This window comes from Bos grunniens, chromosome 10, assembly GCF_055505025.1.
Source record: "Bos grunniens cultivar Pamir isolate PY7600 chromosome 10, Bosgru_T2T1.0, whole genome shotgun sequence".
NCBI lineage: Eukaryota > Metazoa > Chordata > Mammalia > Artiodactyla > Bovidae > Bos > Bos grunniens.
The window spans coordinates 92528835-92546135 of record NC_141174.1 but is presented as its reverse complement, the minus strand read 5'-3'; the positions used below and the strand labels follow the sequence as shown (position 1 = coordinate 92546135).

The 17301-nt window shown below is 45.9% G+C and overlaps 1 protein-coding gene across 1 annotated transcript in view; it reads right to left on the bottom strand.

Annotated features, from left to right (window-relative positions):
* Nucleotides 1–17301, bottom strand: part of LHFPL2 (LHFPL tetraspan subfamily member 2) — a 174212-nt gene that overhangs the window by 141304 nt on the left and 15607 nt on the right. The gene's annotated exons all lie outside the window — the stretch shown is intronic.

Sequence of the window (17301 nt, the reverse complement as noted above, 5' to 3'; positions counted from 1 at the left end):
CTTTCACAGCCACCCATCTTCTCGGGCTAGGGTTCTCATCTCCATTAGGTATCAGGAGGGTGGGGAAGTCAAGAAAGCTCATTATTACACACCCATACTCTGAACATCTGAGGCTCTGGGTAAACCCACTCATTTCAAGAAGAAAGAATGTACTTTCCAGTGCCACCTCTAGAATTAGAAAAGCAATCCTAAATCTAGTACAAGTTCTTCTCATGGTATCTGGCATACAAATTTTGTTTCTATTGCAAGACTCTACCCATTTTATTAAAAGTCTTCAAGAAATACTCTTAAATCATTTTGTTATATTTGAACTTAAAATTGTGGAAAAATTCATATTGGTTCTGCAAATATAAATATGTGAACATCAATACAGCTCATATTTAGAAAAAGGAAACAACAGACTAAAAGATTTAAGAATGGGGGTAAGCCTTGAGATGATTTAGAATGGTTTTCTATTAGAAAGAAGTAACTTAGCATTGTTGTTCAGTTGCTAAGTCATGTCTGACTCTTTGCAACCCCATGGACTACAGCATGCCAGGCTTCCTTGTCCTTCACTATCTCCTGGAGTTTGCTCAAACTCATATCCATTGAATCAGTGATGCCATCCAACCATCTCATCCTCTGTTGCCCCCTTCTCCTCTTGCCCTCAATCTTTCCCAGCATCAGGGTCTTTTCCAATGAGTTGGCTCTTCGCATCAGGTGCCCGAAGTATTGGAGCTTCAGCTTCAGCATCAGTCCTTTTAATGAATATTCAGGGTTGATTTCCTTTAGGATTAACGGTTTTGATCTCCTTGCAGTCCACAGGACTCTCAAGAGTCTTCAGCACCACAATTTGAAAGCATCAGTTCTTTGGTGCTCAGCCTTCTGTATGGTCCTCATCCTTCTTTATGGTCCAACTCTTACATCTGCACCTGACTATAGGGAAAACCATAGCTTTCACTAGACAGACCTTTGCTGGGCAAGTGATGTCTCTGCTTTTTAATACGCTGTCTAGGTTTGTCATAGCTTTTCTTCCAAGGAGCGGCATCTTTTAATTTTGTGGCTGCAGTCACAGTCCAGAGTGATTTTGGAGACCAAGAAAATAAAATCTGTCACTGTTTTCACTTTTCTCCATCTATTTGCCATGAAGTAATGGGACTGGATGCCATGATCTTCACGTTTTGAATGCTGAGTTTTAAGAAGTAACTACCGAATACTTAAAATATGCCAAGTATTGTTCTAACCTGTTTGATTGTCCCAAAAACCTATGAAGTATTATTAACCCCTAATTACAGATGAGGGGATTGAAGCAGAGACTTTAATTAGTGTCTCAAAGATCACCCAGCTGGGAAACATTAGAGCTGGTTAACTTCCCAAAGATCACCCAGCTGGGAAATGTTAGAGCCAGTTAACTTCCCAAAGACCCTCCAGCTGGTAAATGTTAGAGCTAGTTTCAAATCTAGGCAGTTTGGCTCCACAGCCTTGCCTTTTAACCACTCAAACACCACTAGCTTATTTAATCTTAGCTAGTCAGTTAATAAATCAAGGTTCAAGATTCTTTCTCTACCATAAACTGCGGAAGAGCCTATGACTTGCATGCACAATGCGGGCAGTATTAATCAACATTTCAGGAGGGATTCCAGCACAGATATTTAGGGTACCTGGTCCCTATTTCCTAAAAGTGGGGATCTTAAAATCCCCATTCCAGATCCAAACACCCCTGGTATGTAGAGGGGGCGGGTAGAGCATTCAGGTTTGACTCAGTTGAGAACCATTACGGTAAACAGAAAAGCACATCAAAAGGATGTCAAGAAATTTAAACCAAAAAATACCTGTTAGAAAGCAAAGGCAGAGGAAGAAAGCAAGGAGAGACAAGAGGACTCCACGTGCCAGACTTCCTCCCTTTCCTGCCTCAATGCTGCACTGTTGAACTGGCAGTTAGACTAAAACCAACCCAAATGTTTGAAAAGGCATCAGGACTCAGCAGCTAAAAGAACGCTGTTTTCTAAAAACAAATCCATATATGGCAGGCATGCTTAATCTGTTCTTTCATAAACTCTAAAGCCAAGATTTCAAATTAAGACCTGCCAGACAATCTCCAATCAACAGAAGTCCTTTCCTTTGTTCATCCCTATGCAAAAAAACTCCCAAAAGAAAAAAATCCAATTTGGATTCAAAACCTGGTGCTACACTTAATAAGAGCCTATATTCTGACACATAGGGAACCACTCACTTGGTTCCAAAAATGCAAATAACCGAGAAGTCATAACGATGGATAAGCAAGAAACACAACCAGCAAACTCCTTGCTCAGCCTGCCCTCTCTTCTCTGCCACTTTGTGGGGTGACACGCCAGCAAGACCATCTGAAGGTGGCTCCCCTAGGTGACGACACAGAGAGCACTCCCCTTGGTGGAGCTGGTGTCGGGATGTGGGTTCCCGGGACCAACCATCACAGCGTCCTCCAGCCTCTCACGTCTCCACCTCTCTCCCGCCCTCCTCCTCCGTGCTTCCCTCCATTCCTCTCTTCCCCACTCTGCCATTCCCTTGGCAAATGCCAATCTCCTTTCTCAGGTTTTCTTTGCAGCTGTCCTGATTAAGGATTGGTTCTCAGGATATTCTGCACAAAAATCACAAAGCCAGGAGGGGATGGTGGCAAGAATTCCAAGGTAGTCACCTCCAGGTAGATTCTTTACTGCCGAGCCACTGGGGAAGCCCAATTTAATTATTTAGGGGTCATTTAAACGACTTTGATAGTGTCTCACATTTTGTGTACCAGGAATCTGGGGAAGGAGCAGCTGATGTGATGCTTCTATTCCACATGGCAACGGGGTCCTTAGGCAGTGGGTGGATGTGCTAGTCTGGAGGGTCCCATATGGCTTCATTCACATGTCAATGGGGGTGGTTGGAAGGCTGGGTTTAGCCGGGACTGCCCTCTGGGGCACCTGCCATTCTGCACAGGGCAGACCCCTTACATGCCAGCTCAGGACTTGAATAGCAGTGTTCCCACCAACAAGGCAGAACTTGTATAAAAAAATAATTCAAAGATTCTCACAAAGGTGGTTGGCACTGAGCCTTGAACATATCCTTTCAGAACTGCCTGTTTGGGGATGTTGAGCCTGAGAAAAAGGAACCAGAATGACTGCTTTTCAGAAAATTGGTCAAAAACAGCAGGGAAACAGCCCAGTGACATTACCCAGATGCAATCAACAGACTTGGGGTTAGAAATTGGCCACGAGCCCCCACTATTACCAAGAAATAGTGTCAGTTCTGAACTGACAAGGCAAGGATTTCTGTAAAAGGACCAATCGCTTTTCTTTATAAGGTTTTGGACTTCAGAAACTTCTAGGAGATTTCACTGAGGTCGCTCTCCCTTGAGACATAATCGCTAATGCTGTAAACTCAGTTTCTCCAAGTTACCCTTTGCAATTTACACTCATTAGGCCTCACTTTTTATTTTCTTTTAACCCAATCATACCCAGTAAGGCGAGATGATGCATCAGAGGACCTGGAACCCAGATCACTTCGGTAACAACAGAGGGAAAAGAATCTCTAACACTCTCACTCCAAGGCATCGATTGTCAGCCAAAAGGATCTTGCCTTTGCCTGCTTCCTGCCCCCGGCTCATAGAGGACAAGGGGCCATGTCTGGAGATGGTTTGGATCTTTACAACCAGAGGAAGTGAGTTCTGATAGCCTCTAGTCGGCAGAGACCAGGGATGGTGCTGAACAGCCTGCAACACACAGGACAGCCTCACAACCAAGAAATGACTCAGCACAAAGGTGTCCGTGGAGGCAAGGCTGAGAAATCCTGCTACATATAAAGCAGCAATCCCCAGTCTTCTCGGCACCAGGGACCAGTTTCGTGGAAGACAATTTTTTCCCTGGACTGGCGGTGGGCAGGGGTGATGGTCTAGGGATGACTCAAGGGCACTGCATTTATTGTGCAGCTCATCTCTATTATTATTAAATCAGCTCCACCTCAGATCATCAGGTCTTAGATCCCGGAGGCTGGGGACCACTGCTCTAAAGCACCCACTCTAACAGAGCAGACTGTTAGCAGTTCTGCAGCATTTTCATCGTCACTTCTCTCTCCCCTATTTTTGCACTGGGCATGGGAAGCTGAATTTCTATCAGCTAAACGCACAGATGCCATGCTCCACTGGAAAGTGTCATTTTAAGGAAAGAGTTCTCTTCAAAGTCGGAAAATCATAGTTCTCATCTTGAAATCATTTTTTCACTTAATTTTTAAGAGTCACTTTTAATTTAGATCACCCAGTTACATCAGCAATACTACAGACAGACAAACCGAAAAACAAACTTTAAATGAATCAGAACCAAAGGGCTCCCATATGCTCTGGTCTTTTGTTTCTGAAAATAATGAGCTGAAATGTTTATGCATGGGTACAAGCAAACCCCGAGTTACAGATTAACAGCCGCTCTTTCAGGACGGCCTCTCCCATCTGTCATCTCCCAGCAGGGGAACAATAGCAGCGATGACACAGACGTGGCCTAATCTGACCAAACACAGCCGGCCCTCTGCCACCTGTCCCTAAGCCAACACAGATGCCTGCCTGCCCGGCCCACAGCCTGGGCCGACTTTCTTCCCTGCAGGAACATTCGCACATGCCCTGCTCTGTTTGGGGCAGTCCTACTTTGGTTTATACTTACAAAGCAAGAGCTGTCAGCTTACCAGGGAGAAAACACTGTTTATAAACGCTGATGTTCACCTTTGGGAAACTTCTGATAGTCATTTTTATTGGGTCTCTTCCACCACAAATTTGTAAGGCTAGTAGTTCTTGTTTCTAACATTAATTGCTATTTTCCTCTTGAAACAAGGTTTCAGTGACACCCATCCAGGGCACGAAAAACCACAATTCCCTCAGTGAAATAAATTACATTGCTGGGTTGGTGCACACTGCAGTGTGAGCCAGGCCTGTTAATGGCCTGTGATGTGTTACCCTTCTCCCAGGACAAACATAAACACTTTTTATAAACTTTCACATTCTGCAACCCGTTTCCAATGAAGATTTCCCCTCCTGGAGGGAGACCCTTAGCTGTCCCACACATTGCCACTGAGCAAGGGTCTCAGGCCCGAGGAACACACACCCCATAACAAATCCGACCATAGGACGAACTCAGCTTTTAAATGACCATTAATTTTACCTCATGTCAAAATTCTCTAGAACTCCTTTGATCCTTAAAGCAAAGGAGGCCCTGGGAGAGGCCGGTTTACAGAAGCTGGACAAGCAAGACAAGGAGCGCCAGGAAATTCAGAGGTGAGTGGAAAGGGCCTTAAAACGCCAGCTACACAAGTGCTCTGGGCACCAACACAGGAGGCCAACAGTCTGGGAGAAACTTCCAGAGTTCTTGGATTCCCTTAAAGTCAAACTTGTTCCTGTTGTATTAGCAACAGTGGCGATAACCGCTGCTTACTGGGTTCCAGATCTGCCTACAGAAAGCTACCTCATTTATTATTAAAACAATCCTACCCAGTGAGCATATGATTATCTCCATTTCACAGATAAGGAAGCTAAGGCCTGGTGAGATCGGTAATGTGCCTGGGGTCATGGATCCTGGCAGTGGGAGGTGGGGCCTGGAGCCCAGGCCTGCCTGACTCAAGGCTGATTCTGCCCCACCACAGGTCCTGTCTGAACACAGAGCCCGCTCCTCCTGGGGCAACCCGGGGCTCAGAAGGGCTGTCTCCCAAGCACTCATTCCTCCAAAGAGTCTGATATATAGTTCTCTTGTGCTTGTTAACTGGTAAAAATCCTCAAACGGGCTGCACACTCACCAAACAATATCTAATCCTGTGTGTTTAATCATTAACATGTTTAGACTACAGAAAATGCATGCCTTTGTGATTCAAGGTGAGCCGGGCTGCTTGCTAGGTACAACTGGGATCCAGAAAGGACCCAAAAACATGGATCCAAGCATCCCTGGAACCCAGCCCAACTTCAGGAAGAACACGGTCCTCTCGTGAAGACCCTACGGTTGAGGCCTCATAAACAGGGGCTAATGAAACTGCAGTGATGATCAGGGATTTAATCTTCGTTCTGAGGAGAGAGCAAGGCAGAAGAGGAAAATACAGAGGTATACATGGAAGAGGGCATCAGAGGATGAGATGGCTGGCCGGCATCACCAGTGCAATGAACATCATAAACTTGGGCAAACTCCGGGAGATGGTGAGGGACAGGGAGGCCTGGCATGCTGCAGTCCATGGGGCCACAAAGAGTCAGACGTGACTGGGAGACTGAACAACAACAATATACTTGGAAGAAAGAGAGAAGAGCCCATGAAAGACCCATCTGATGTGCGTTACAAAAACAGAAGCAAGATGCTTGCAGAAGAACTACAAACTGATTCTTACACCCTTACTCCCTATAAAACTGCACTGAACATGATTTATACATAGTTGGGGAGTTTCATTTTACAATAAGAAAATCACAAATATGAATCAATCTTATAACTTATTAAATTTTTACAGCAAGTTGGAACCCTATGAATACAGAGTTCCATCACATCTCAGCGTTCAATTTTGTAAACACGAACACTACTATATAAACGTCCATTAGTCCTTTTCTGGTCATTGTGGTTACAGATCCCCATAGACTGCTTATAAGAAGAAAGATAAAGAGAACTACTGAACTGAAACAATGTCACATGCAATAAAATAATAAATAAACAAAAAGTATGCCTTCACCAACAGGCAATACCAAAACACCTTTCTACAAAAAGGTTTGCTTTCTAAATTACCCTTCATAAAAGCTCAAGGCTCGTAGCCAGGAAGTCATGCACTCTCATCTCACTCTTCTGTGTACTTTTAAGAAGCCTGCAGAGGATAATCAAGCTTCCCCACATGTAACTGAATTCAAGAAACCAGATGTCCCAAACACACTGTTTTTATCAACATATATGTGTTCTTAAAAATTGAATTTGTTCTTAATTTGCATGGTTTTTCACATAGAATGTTCCAGGTTTGAGTGTAATATTTACTGTTCACTGCCAAAGCGCTAAGCAAACATTGGACAACTCAGGACAAGATCACAAAGAACTGTATCAGTGCCAAGGAACAGCCTCCACGAGAAGTTCAAATACTGGACCATGCCAGCACTACCACAAAGTCACTTCCTCAAGCCCGACTTTCACCAAAAAACAAAGTGATGATTGATGCCACCGTGCAAGATTATTTGCTCTTTTTACTCAAGACCACATAGCTTATCCAGCGGTCATCATTTTTCTTGCTGCTATGGAGACCCAGTCAGACCCACCTCTGGCCTGCAGAATGCGTGCCAGCTTTGGATCAATAAGCCCTGTGGTGTATAATACAGAGCAGAAGCTGATAACTCAGCAGATTCTTCCTGTAGTCATCAATCAGGGTTATACTACAGCTTGTCTTCTGACACACCAGGAGACTGGATGTCTGCTGCCCATTTCCTAAACAGAAGCAAAGAAGTGCCACATGAGCCAGCATTCATACCCGTCTCATGAGCCTGTGAAGGAACTTTTCGGTGAAACAGGTTTTCAGCGGGAGCTGTGCTCTCTCTCCCTGAGGCAGCAAAGAAATTCCACATGGAACCAGTCAGGTGCCAAGGGTCTCAGAGGAAGCACACTTGCCCCTGGTATCAAAGTCACACGATGAAGCTAAGAGGTCAATTTAAAAAGATGTAAACACACCCAGCCAAACTGGCTGTGTCAGAAGGTGTGGGTGAAACTTACCAAGCAGTAAACAACAGCATCACTCCAGTGTTTGTGAATTCAAACAAAATATCTTGACCTTAAAAATTCTCTTTGGCAGCTTTTTATCTTCTGTTAATCTCCTATAACCAAAACACTGCAGATGGTGACTGCAGCCATGAAATTAAAAGACACTTGCTCCTTGGAAGGAAAGCTGTGACAAAGCTAGACAGCATATTATAAAGCAGAGACATCACTCGGCCAACAAAGGTGCATATAGCCAAAGCTATGGTTTCTCCAGTAGTCACGTATGGGTGTGAGGGTTGGACCATAAAGAAGGCTGAGTGTTGAAGAATTGATGCTTTCCAACTGTGGTGTTGGAGAAGATTCTTGAGAGTCCCTTGGACAGCAAGGAGATCCAACCAGTCAATCCTAAAGGAAATCAACACTGCATATTCTTTGGAAGGACTGATGCTGAAGCTCCAATACTTTGGCCAACAGATGTGAAGAGACCCTGGAAAAGATTCTGATGCTGGTAAAGACTGAGGGCAGGAGGAGACAGTGGTGGCAGAAGGGGAGATGGTTAGATAGCATCACCAGTTCAACGGACATGAGTTTGAGCAAACTCTGGGAGATGGTGAAGGACAGGGGAGCCCAGTATGCTACAGTCCGTGAGATTGCAAAGAGCTGGACACGATTTAGTGACTGATCAACAACAAACTATTCTAATTTTAAAATCCCCTTGCAATGGTAACTCTATGACTTAACTGGGACGTTAAACAAGGGAGATAAATGAAACATGATGCTTTGAATTACAAGCCTGAACGTAGCTGCATGCTTGCCACCGTGGGCCTCTAGGCATGTGACACTGCTCAATTCGGTTTACTTGGCCGGGGCCACTGACAGCAAGGCTGCAATTTTCAAAATAAGGCTAGGAGTGGTGGAGAGCCTGATTTACTGGCCAACGGCATCTATCAGTGTGGAGGACTGAGTCCTTTTCCTATGGCTGCAGCGCTCAAAGTATCTGGACCTTCCACTCACACCCACAGTGCCATGTATACAGACAGACAGATATACACACACACACACACACACACACACACACACACACAAAAGGAGGGTGGGCTCTGGCCATCGAGTACTGTTCTTGGGTAGAGGGGCGATTTCAAGCCCAACTTCCACCACTGTTCTGACTCTGCCAGGGAGGCAGAGCGACTGGGGCCACCCCTTCCACAGGGCACCCCTCACTCAGGTGACCATGTGGCATCCTGCCTTCCAGCCACCCCTGAGCCTGAGAAAGCCTGTCTTCCCCTCAGCTGCACTGCCGATTGTAAGGAATCAGTTTAATCTTGCTACGTCTCACTTTTCTAATCTACATGTAATCTCAAGAAAGTCTCAACTACGTACAAGCTACTCGACACCATTTTTTACAGACTTTTCAGCCTATAAAAGTATCTCGAGGAGCACTAGACTAGGAGTTGGGAGTCATAGCTTCACGTGATCATTCACTCAAGTGCACGTGAAGCACCTAACACACGCTGGGGACCAAAGATTCGAAGCTGTCCAAACAAGACAGGCAGGAACAGAGGCTGAGCCGAGTCATTCAGTGTCCTGAGCTGAAAATAAAAGGCTTGAACAAGAAGCTCTTTCAAGTCCCTCTCTGCTCTCCTATTCTCCACTCTCTCTTTTGGTGCCAAGAGGGAACCGAAGCATTCTGGAATGTTCTGCTTCCCCGAACAGATGCTATTTTTACTCCATATTCATATAGCTCAGGCGGCAAACGTGTGACTTCTCTGCACTCTGCCAAGCATAAACGACACATTTTCATCCCAGGGTTTAGGAGTCTAAGTGCAGCCCTAATCTAGAAGACCCACGGGCAGACGTGGCCCAGGCTCCTTGGCACAGGGGCGATCATGGCTGCGTTCCTGCTACGTGGAGGAAATCTGGTTCCTTGAGATCAGAACGACAGAAAAACAGGAGGAGGGCAGCCAAGGCTTCTTCATGTGTTGCCTGGGTCTGTTTATTTCTTCTTCATCAACTCGTATCATTTCTGACACTGCACTTCAACTTCCTGAACACGGCCAGAAAGAAAGGATTTTAAGAGACACTAAAGTCTGGCCAACTTCTGATTAGCCACAGTAACGAAAGAAAGGAAGAGCATATGGCCAGAGAAAGGGGGCTCCTGCCTCCGAGGACTGCAGTGCAAAGATATTCTGTATAGGATACAGAGAAGCATTGGGGAAACAAGTGAAAACCTTCCATCCCCACCCCCCCTCCCCTCCCTGAATTCCCCTCAGATAACATTTCAGGAACACATTGGCTGGAGTTCCCAAGGGCACCACATCCACAAAGGGAGGCGTCTACAGTCTCCACGATCAACTTGCAAATATCAGCTCTTCAATCAATGGGGGGATAGATTTTTACAGCAATTAAACAATCTGAAGCTGTGTGGTTAAAGGTACTTACTAGTGGTTAAGGTTTTTATTAGCACATCTTAATAGAAGTTTTCTTTTTATTCCAAGCTAAGTTCAAAACTAAGCAGAAATGTCTACAGTAGAGAAGGGGAAGCTGGAGACTGGGAAGTGAGCAGATTGGAGATAGTAAGAGTGTAAATAAAGATGCACGTGGCTGCTGTGCTGTGCTTAGTCGCTCAGTCTTGCCTGACTCTTTGCGACCCCATGGACTGTAGCCCGCCAGGCTCTTCTGTCCATGGAATTCTCCAGGCCAGAATACTGGAGTGGGTTGACCATTCTCTTCTCCAGGGGATCTTTCCAACCCAGGGATAGAACCTAGATTTCCCACATTGCAGGTGGATTCTTTACCATCTGAGCAACCAGGGAAGTCCAAGAACACTGGAGTGGGTAACCTATCCCTTCTCCAGGGGAACTTCCCAACCCAGGAATCAAACCGGGGTGCTCTGCATTGCAGGCGGATGCTTTACCAGCTGAGCTACCTGGGAAGCCCTCAGAAAAGGCTGTGCCCCCAAAATAAATTAGCCCGAATCAGTGATGCTAACAATGGGTGTCGTGGCCTCTCTGATCACACGCACAGGGTCTCCATATGTAACTGGACACTTCACTTAGGACTGTTTCATACAAAAAGCCTTCCTATCCCACCCCCTCCAGCCTCTGCCCTGTCCACCTGTACTCACCCTCAGAAAGAACCCAGGCTGCCTTGGGGAATGGTGCCTGCTGGTGGCTGGTACAAAGAACTATCTATTGATCATCATACTTTTCTCTCCCCTCTGTTGCAATCAAAGATGCATAATTCATCCCCTCCTCCTCTTCCCTCTGTTTCTTCTCATTACCGTCAGGGAGGACTTAATCTGAACGTTTGAGGTCCAGGGCTAGATAGAATCCCAGATCCTGCACTTCCCTGCCAGAGATGGAGGTAAATCACACATCCCCTCCCTGCCTCGCTCCTGTCTCTGGAAACATGGACACAAATCCCTGCCTGCCCAGCAAGGCCTTTATGAAGCAGCAGAAATACAAGTACACCATGAACAGAATTCGTTGTTGTTGTTCAGTCACTCAGTCGTGTCCAGCTCTCTGCGCCCCCATGGACTGCAGCATGGCAGGCTTCCCTGTCCCTCACCATCTCCTGGAGTTTGCCCAAGTTTATGTCCATCGAGTCAGTGATGCTATCCAATCATCTTGTCCTCTGTCGTCCCCTTCTCCTCAATCCTTCCCAGCATCAGGGTCTTTTCCAATGAGTTGGCAGCTCATATCAGCTGGCCAAAGTACTGGAGCTTCAGCCTCTAGGGCCCATCAAATAGAAGGCATGGCCTTGCTGTGCTGCTCGCCCCCCAGCACCCAAACACTGCTCGGCTCATGGGAACTCCAGCACTGTCATGCTCTGAAGCAGTGACCTCAACAATAGATAACTGACAAGCCTTCCTCAGAGTCAAAGACACCATCTCAGCTCTGAACAAGCTCTCTTGCTGGGCAGATGTCTGTATTTTCAGTGTGACTACCACATGCCTCAGTGATGGGTCACATGTCCACTGGGCCCTGTATCAGCTGAAGTCACTAAGGCTCACTTGCAACAGGAAACGCTGTTCCTGACCACGGTGACCTAAATGGTCACTGGGCTTCCCCAAGGCTCCCCGGTGCTATGGAAATTGGGCTCTGTGTTTACCAGGAGGGAACTGGCCAGCCCCTGTGAGGCTCAACTCCATCCCCAAGTGCCATCACCCTGTGATAAAGATCTCAAAGGGGCTAATGAAATTATCTCCTCTGCCTTTCATCCCTCAGTAACAACCACAAAATTAGATAAAAATGACCCCCTGCTCCTCTAATTTAAGGCCTATTTTATTACCTTCAACCCTGATTCTCTCTCTTTCAAACGGATATGAGACCCTGAAGACCCCACCGGCCAATGGGATTAGTAATTGACGGCTTCCTCCTCCCAGCCAGTTCTCCAGAGGGCGCTTCTGCTTCCCCCATCCAGTGGGGTCACAATCAGTTCAATCTTCATGCTTCAGAGACATCCCCTTTGAAGAGGATCAAATGTTTCCCCACGCCTGCCTGGTGCTCCACTCAAAGGGGCAGCAGCCGCTTCTCACTAGAGCAGGAAGGGCAACCTGGCCAGAAAGGTTAAAGTGACAGGAGGTCAGTGCAGTTAATTGTCCACCAGGCTCAAAGGCAGGCCCACTCAAACAAGCACTGTGGGAGGGCCCATCGGCCCCATAAAATGCGAAGTGCACTTTGAACCCAGGAACAAGGAGGATGAGAATGGTTTCCACCAGCCTGCTGGGACTCGTGGAGCTTTGGCTGTTTGTTTTCTTTTTCAGATTGTAGCCATAAAGGGTAGCAGCACTTCTCTGCAGCAACCCCAGGCAGGCAGATAAAACACAGGCGAGGTGAGCAGCAGGGCTTGCCCACCAGGAAATAAAGGAGAGGAAAGAGCAGCATCCATGTCTGGTGTAAAGGGAGCCAATCAAGGCTTCATTTAGCTTTGAAGAAGGAACCTGAGAGAAGAGAATTCCGAAAGTCTTAGAAACCGCTCCATTGAAAAATGCTCTGCAGCAGGGGTCCCCAGCCTCCGGGATCTAATGCCTGATGATCTGCGATGGAGCTGATGTAATAAGAGAAATAAAGGGCACAGGAAATGAAACGTGCCTGAATGATCCTGAAACCCACCCCACCCCCAGCCCCTAGTCCATGGAGAAAGGGTCCTCCGTGAAACTGGTCCTTGGGGCCAAAAAAGTTGGGGACTGCTGCAGAGAAGAAGAATCATTTAAAATGCTGAGAACCTTTTCACTCTCTTTTGCCTATCTGGAAAAGTTACTTTTATTACCCAGTTATGTGAAAGCTTTGTTTGTGGTGATGTTTCCTAAGGCCCACTTGACTTTGCATTCCTGGATGTCTGGCTCCAGGTGAGTGATCCCTGCATCATGGTTATCTGGGTCATGAAGATCTTTTTTGTATAATTCTGTGTATTCTTGCCACCTCTTCTTAATATCTTCTGCTTCTGTCAGGTCCATACCATCTATGCCCTTTATTGTGCCCATCTTTGCATGAAATGTTCCTTGGTATCCCTAATTTTCTTGAAGAGATCTCTAGTCTTTTTCAATCTATTGTTTTCCTCTGTTTCTTGCATTGATCACTGAGGAAGGCTTTCTTATCTCTCCTTGCTATTTTTTGGAACTTTGGAAAAGGTCAGTTTTCATTCCAATCCCAAAGAAAGGCAATGCCAAAGAATGTTCAAACTACCACACAATTGTACTCATCTCACACACTAGCAAAGTAATGCTCAAAATTCTCCAAGCCAGGCTTCAACAGTACATGAACCATGAACTTCCAGGTGTTCAAGCTGGATTTAGAAAAGGCAGAGGAGCCAGAGATCAAATTGCCAACATCCACTGGATCATCAAGAAAGTAAGAGAGTGCCAGGAAAATATCTACTTCTGCTTTATTGACTATACCAAAGCCTTTGCCTGTGTGGATCACAACAAACTGTGGAAAAATTCTGAAAGAGATGGGAATACCAGACCATCTGACCTGCCTCCTGAGAAATCTGTATGCAGGTCAAGGGCATGGAACAACAGACTGGTTCCAAATCAGGAAAGGAGTATGTCAAGGCTGTTTATTGTCACTCTGCTTGTTTAACTTATATGCAAAGTACATCATGAGAAATGCCAGGCTGGATGAAGCACAAGCTGGAATCAAGATTGCCAAGAGAAATATCAATAACCTCAGATATGCAGATGACACCACCCTTATGGCAGAAAGCAAAGAACTAAACAGCCTCTTGTTGAAAGTGAAAGAGGAGAATGAAAAAGCTGGCTTAAAACTCAACATTCAGAAAACTAAGACAATGGCATCCGGTCCCATCATTTCATGGCAAATAGATGGGGAAACAATGGAAACAGTGACAGACTTTATTTTGGGGGTCTCCAAAATCACTGCAGATAGTGACTGCAGCCATGAAATTAAAAGACGCTTGCTCCTTGGAAGAAAAGCTATGACCAACCTAGACAGCATATTAAAAGGCAGAGACATTACTTTACCAACAAAGGTCCATCTAGTTAAGGCTATGGTTTTTCCAGTAGTCATGCATGGATGTGAGAGTTGAACTATAAAGAAAGCTGAGCACAGAAGAATTGATGCTTTTGAACTGTGGTGTTGGAGAAGATGCTTGAGAATCCCTTGGACAGAAAGAAGATCCAACCAGTCCATCCTAAGGGAAATCAGACCTGAATATTCATTGGAAGGACTGATGCTGAAGCTGAAACTCCAATACTTTGGCCCCCTGATGCGAAGAAGGATCTCATTTGAAAAGACCCTGATGCTGGGAAAGATTGAAGGGGGGAGGAGAAGGAGACAACCTAGGATGAGATGGTTGGATGGCATCACCAATTCAACAGACATGAGTCTGAGCAAGATTCAGGAGTTGGAGATGGACAGGGAAGCCTGGTGTGCTACAATCCATGGGGTCGCCAAGAGTCGGACTCGACTAATTAAACTGAACTGAACTGATGGGAAGGCCTCCTTCCAACTCAGATCCATAGTTGTAAAAAGTCTCTAAGAAATAGAAAACAGTCATTTCACAACTGCGGAGGACATGAAAATGATCAAAACAACATCTCCAGCCCTTTTAAAACCAACGTTTCCTGGGAAACATGTATTTATAAGTTTCCTTTCACATCAGTAACAGAACTCCCACGGTAGATAAAACGGGCCAACAACTCACAGCTGACAAGCGCCCTGATCAGAGTAAAGAGTTCCCAAATTATGCATTGGTTATATACTGGAAGAGGGAAAAAAGCCAGCTCTTGCCCAGAGATGTCAAAACTTGGCTGTAGATTTATAATGAAACTTAAAAAATAATCTTAGAGATTTTTGCTTCTTAATTAAAAGATAAGATAAAGGCTCACCTGAAGCTAAAGGCTTCACCTGGAAACACCAGACACCCAAGGGAGGACGTGTCATTGAGTGAGAGGGTCTGTCAGTAGCCGGTGTCTGGGTTCACACTTCCTTCAGCAATAAAGGAGCTCGCTGGTCATGGCCAACAGCAGTGGAGTCTGTGGCAGCAGATCAGTTGCTGTGTCCGCTAGTTGCCTTTGCTCTGACAGCTCCCGAATGTCTGCTCTGGATACAAGGGGCCCACTCTGGACAGTGTCTTTGAATCAAGGCCAAGCTCCAAAACAGCTACATCAAACACACATGCACGCATGTGTCCTGATACACAATTTCTACTGCTGCTGGGGCACGAGCAGTCCTCAGCAAAACCTGACCAAGAACAAACTCTGAATTGAAAGAAATACAAAGTTCAGACACTCTAAGGAAATTCAGGAACTCGATCACTACTTCTTGGACTTTCAAATTACAACGATGTGGAGTTGTCAAGATTCAGTGAGAGGGACTTCTCTGGAGGTCCAGTGGTTAACACCCTGCGCTTACACTGCAGGGCAGTACGGGATCCATCCCTGGCTGGGGAACTAGGATCCCACATGTGACACAGCTCCACCTCCCCCCCAAAAAAAGATTCAATGAGAGAGCTCTGTGAAGCATCCCTGAACCCACACCAGTGTGTGGAAGGGGACCAACTCAGTAGCCTGATGACTTGACCTGCCTCACTTGTTTTTCTAGCCAAATTAGAATTGTTACCGGAAAACAGGGAGCACTCTGAGAATCAGAGACCTCCATGGAATTCAGTGAGTGGCTATTACCGTAAATTGACAAGCACTCCCCATGTGTCTGCCAGCATGAAGCCCAGACGCACACACCACCTTGCACTCAGCTTCTGTGGGCACAGTGCAACACAAACCAGTTGATAATATCTCAAATTCCAAAACCTACTAAAAAGCTAAAACTCACTCATACTTTAATACTCAGCTTTTATTTTTAACATCTGGGCTTTTAAACTGTAATTGTTTTCTTCACTTATCTTTCAAGTTACAATAGACAAGCTGGAGTCCATGGAGACGAGAGATCCCTGGGCAAAGCTGAAACCCTCCCTCTATTAAAGCCCTAGGAACCTTGAAGATGAACAGATTCAGGTGAGAGTCAAATTCCCTGCACGGCTTTGCCTTGCACTGATCTCTCCTGCAAGCAGCTGTATATCGATGGGACTCGGCTACAGACAGAAGTAACCGTGGTGTTGGGACTGCTTTTCTGCATGGGACTAGCTGGCCCGTACCTCTCACACACAGGAACCAGAAGACAACTTCTTTCTCTTTGTGTTCATGCTGCACACACCCAAACAACGCAACTGGAAAGACTGGACAATGAGTAGTGTTCACGCAGCGGCAGGATAAGAAGGCAGGAGCCAACACTCGAGACATGCGTGAAAGTGGTCTTTGGTCAGACTTCAGTTCCCCCCGCCCCAGCTCCACCCTCGCTTCTCTGAACTCAGCCACTGGTCAGTTCCTGAAAGGACCCAGGCCCCATTCCGGCTCCAGATACAGGTGAACCACTGCCAGAGGGGTTGCTACTCCCCACCAACACGATGAAGCAAAATCCCCTCCAGGCAATCGGAGTGTCTCTCAAAGGTCCCAGCGTACTAAGGGGGACATGGAAATGCAGGATTTAAAACTTTTTATCAAAATTATGTAAACCGTACTTTAGAAATATTTTTATTTCCTCTGAGTTGTAAATTGGTCAAAGCTATGGGGTTTTTTGCCCCATTACTGCCCATAAAATCAGTTACAGGTCAGTACCGAGGCTGTTCAGGGCTCCCAGAGGCTGGTGGGCAGGACAGGTGTCTCTTTCCGCAGCCAAGGGGACTGGCAGCTTAGGGCCCCAGGCTGTCAGCTAATACCTTACTGACACTGAGACAAAACCTCCTGACTTCTTATCCTTTTCAACAGGGCTAAGAATCTAAACTCCTGCCGACTTAACATATTATGACAAATTCTCAATTACCCGTGGTAATGTGAGCAAACAGCCATGTAATGACTCCAAAAAGGCACTCTACACCTCAGTTCCCTGGCTTAGGAATACAGTATCATTTTTTGCTGCTGGTGCCTCAGGTTTGTTTACTAGGGCAATTTTTTATTCTCAGACGAACACTCACTCATTCACCGGAAGTCTGTTCCATGCCAGGAACCATGGGAAATGGTAGCAAAAAGAACTCACAAACCAGAGGAAAAGAAGTGTTCAAACAAGCAAAGCAGAGCTGCCCACAGGCTCATGCTGTGGGCTGT